We start from the raw sequence: 4,510 nt of genomic DNA, 5'->3' as shown, positions 1-4,510 counted from the left end.
TGGAGAGATGCAGCCGATGGGCCGACAGCGGGCTGAGAGAGACGGTCCTGACCAAGATGGAGGCCAGGTGGCGTGGCATGCGACAGAGAGGAGAGGCGTGACGCACGCGGAGCGGCACAGCAGCGGCAATTTGAGTCAGGTGCGTACAACACACACCTGCTCACAATCTCTCCATCTGCTGCTAGACCATAAGACAGGAGAAGGGGGCACGATCGCGAAAGGACAGAGGAGGAAACCACGGCAACGACACCAACGACGAGAGACCAGAAAACGACATGAGCCCCCGCGGAAGACGCAACACCCGGCCACCGAAAGGTGCGCTAGAAAGTGGCGCGGCCGATTGGGACACAATGATGACCTTTATTGAAACAATAAATGTATGTCAACCCTGCTACGAGGTGTCGTGCATCGAAGGTCCTTGTAACTCACGTGGTGATGGCAGGAAGTCCGTCACACTGCTGTTTTAAATGTGTCCACCGGATGTCAGAAGAGCAATTATGTTAGGCAATCAAATAGTTCATACTGAGGCCAAGCAAGGGGTACAACGGAAAATATGGCTTTGGTTCCTCCCCTTTGATCCTATTGAAATGTAAAACCTGCCATTTTACGTCTTATACTTCGAACACATCGTTATTTTGCACTGCTTTTGCCCCAAAATGTCAAAAATTTGGAAAGTGAACACGAGAGTGTATCTCAGGGGTCGGGAATATTTTTGGCTGAGAGAGCCAAGAATCCAAATATTTTAAAATGTATTTCCGTAAGAGCCATAGAATATTTTTTTCAACACTGAACACAACTAAACGCGTGAATTTTTAAGTAAGACCAACATTTCTAGAGTATAATAGGTCTCTTATTCTTTGTAATAACATTTTTATTCTGAAGCTAACTGTGGAGGGGGCGTGGCCTGCAGCAAAGCGGGGTGCTGCCAGGACCGGCCTGGAAATCAGCGACAGGTGCGTAGATGGCCCCCCTGGGCCTTGTTATTTAATCACCTGTCACTCTGTTTATAAGCAGCAGCCAGGAGGAGAGACGGGGTTGGGGCTGGAGCCAGTGTGCGAGCGAGAACGAAAAAGAAAAAAAATGCAATTGCTGGAAAGCAACTGTGAGACTTATTGAAAAATTGAAAAAAATATTGTAACCCTGAAACAGGCTCTCATGTTGGTGCTTGGTGGTCTGGGAGTTGTTTTACATTTTATACATTATTTTTAACACTTTGATTATAAGTGGAATTATTCATTACTTATTGTGTTAAGCAGTGTCAGCTCAGATTTATCCGAGAGCCAGATGCAGTCATCAAAAGAGCCACATCTGGCTAGCGAGCCATAAGTTCCTTCCCCCTGGGGTAACTCAACCCTCCTGAATAGTCTCTACTTCCGTCTGTATGGTTTGTTGAGTTAGCACAGGATTAATACGTGGACATGACAAATGAGGTGTTTAATATCTAGAATACTTTTTATCTATTGTTTATTTTGTTCAATTGCAGATAGGCTGTGACTTGAGATTTGATGGTGTTGTAAATACACTGAGACTTTGTCTCAGTGTATTTACAACACTGTCTGGCGGTCGTAAATTTACAATAAATTGTATTTTTGACACTGCACCCATTTTTTTCCTTGGAATTTAAAGGGGAACATTATCACAATTTCAAAAGGGTTAAAAACAATAAAAATCAGTTCCCAGTGGCTTGTTTTATTTTTCAAAGTTTTTTTCAAAATTTTACACCTCCCGGAAATCCCTAAAAAAGCTTTAAAGTTCTTGATTTTCCCTATTTGCGATGCGACTGTCCATTTCCCTGTGACGTCATACAGTGCTGCCAATACAAACAACATGGCGGTTACCACAGCAAGATATAGCGACATTAGCTCGGATTCAGACTCGGATTTCAGTGGCTTAAGCGATTCAACAGATTACGCATGTATTGAAACAGATGGTCGGAGTATGGAGGCAGATAGCGAAAACGAAATTGAAGAAGAAATTGAAGCTATTGAGCGAATAGCTATTGACCCTATTCGGCCATAGCGTGGGTGTACCTAATGAAGTGGCCCATAGCATGGCTGCCTTATTAGCATCGCCGGTAAAATGTGCGGACCAAACAATCAGGACTTTCGCATCTTGTGACACTGGAGCAACTTAAATCGGGAGTTGGTAAGTGTTTGTTTCGCATTAAAAGTGGGTATATAGTTTCAAATGTACATACAGCTAGCGTAAATAGCATGTTAGCATTGATTAGCATAGCATGTTAGCATCGATTAGCTGGCAGTCATGCTGCGACCAAATATGTCTGATTAGCACATAAGTCAACAACGTCAACAAAACTCACCTTTGTGATTTCGTTGACTTAATCATTGCAAATGCATCTGCAGGTTATCCATATATCTCTGTGCCATGTCTGTCTTAGCATCGCCGGTAAAATATGCAGACACTCTGGCAAATTCAATGGGGGTCTGGCGGAAGATTTCTTGCCAGTGGTGCAACTTCAATCCCTCCCTGTTAGTGTTGTTACACCCTCCGACAACACACCGACGAGGCATGATGTCTCCAAGGTTCCAAAAAATAGTCGAAAAAACGGAAAATAACAGAGCTGAGACCCGGTGTTTGTAATGTGAAAATAAAAATGGCGGGTGTGTTACCTCGGTGACGTCACGATAAACAGAAAGGCGTTTAATTTGCCAAAATTCACCCATTTAGAGTTCGGAAATCGGTTAAAAAAATACATGGTCTTTTTTCTGCAACATCAAGGTATATATTGACGCTTGCATAGGTTTGGTGATAATGTTCCCCTTTAATGGCTAGGAGTTTTGCTAGACTTCTCCTCTCTGACACCACCGTCAGAGAGTCCAGCTCCACTCCCACCACGTTACTGGCCTTCTCTACCAACTTGTCCAGTCTGTTTGCGTCCCTCACTTCCAGCCCGCTGCCCCATCAAGCCAGGGCATACAAGAACGCGCTCGCCACCACCGACTCGTAGAACATCTTCAACATCTTTGTACAGACGTTGAAGGATCGTAGCCTTCAGTGGCGCTCTTTTATTGTAATATGACTGGGATGACAATATTTCTTATTAATAAACAAAGCAAGGCCTCCTCCTTTCCGCTTGCCGTTGGTTCGGTCCCGGTCAGCGCGCACCATTTCAAAGCCGTTTATAGAGACGTTAGTATCCGGAACATGGTCGTGCAGCCACGTCTCAGTAAAACACATTAAGCTACACTCACGATATTCTTTCTGACTACCGGCAAGCACCGTCAACTCATCCATTTTATTTGCCAGAGAGCGCACGTTACCTATGACGAAGGAAGATATGGCTTATATCTCCTTCTCTCCCTCCTTGCTTCAGCCCTCTTCTGTCTCGAGAGTCTCCCTTTCCCTCGACATCAACGAACACCTCCATAAGTCCTTTTTAGCTCCTCCGGGATCTGGTTAGGTAGCGCCGGGTCCGTTAGCTGGATGCTAATAACTGGTGCCGCTTACAACAACAACTGATCCCTGGTGTAGATGAAAGAGCCTCTCCACTGTTGTTGCCCGTTTGAGCTCGTCAGTAGCGTCCCCACCGTCAGTAAGACGAATGAAACACTTCTAAACTGCATGTTTAGAAGGGCACGACTTGATAGAAAGTAAATGTAGAGTAAATGTAAAAATATAAAAAGTACAAAAACGAACAAAAACAAGAGACAAGGACTGAGCGAACTGCATCAGCGGCTGTCTAGATCTGTGGTTCTCAAATGGGGGTACACGTACCCCTGGGGGTACTTGAAGGTGTGCCAAGGGGTACGTGAGATTTTTTTAAAATATTCTGAAAATAGTAACAATTTAAAAAATCCGTTATAAATATATATATTGAATAATACTTCAAAAAATATGAATGAAAGTTCATAAACTGTGAAAAGAAATGCAACAATGTAATATTCAGTGTTGACAGCTGGATTGTTTGTGGACATGTTCCATAAATATTGATGTTAAAGATTTCTTTTTTGTGAAGAAATGTTTAGAATTAAGTTCATGAATCCAGATGGATCTCTATTACAATCCCCAAAGAGGGCACTTTAAGTTGATGATTACTTCTATGTGTAGAAATCTTTATTTATAATTGAATCACTTGTTTATTTTTAAACAAGTTTCTAGTTGTTTTTATAACTTTTTTCCAAATAGCTCAAGAAAGACCACTACAAATGAGCAATATTTTGTACTGTTATACAATTTAATAAATCAGAAACTGATGACATAGTGCTGTATTTTACTTCATCTCTTTTTTTCAACCAAAAATGTTTTGCTCTGATTAGGGGGTACTTGAATTAAAAGCATGTTCACAGGGGGTACAGCACTGAAAAAAGGTTGAGAACCACTGGTCTAGATCGACGCATGCGCTATTATATGAAGGGATATCGATTGCCTTATGATACTTTTGCACTTGGCGGAGGTAATTATCATTCCGTTATAAACATTTCATTTTAGCAGTGTAAGTGGAGGCACAAGCTTTTAGCTCGGAGAAGCTGTTTTTTTCCCCACCTGATTT

The sequence above is a fragment of the Nerophis ophidion genome, linkage group LG08, assembly GCF_033978795.1.
Source record: "Nerophis ophidion isolate RoL-2023_Sa linkage group LG08, RoL_Noph_v1.0, whole genome shotgun sequence".
Lineage (NCBI taxonomy): Eukaryota > Metazoa > Chordata > Actinopteri > Syngnathiformes > Syngnathidae > Nerophis > Nerophis ophidion.
The sequence above is the reverse complement of the archived record's forward strand: the minus strand, read 5'-3'. Positions refer to the sequence as shown.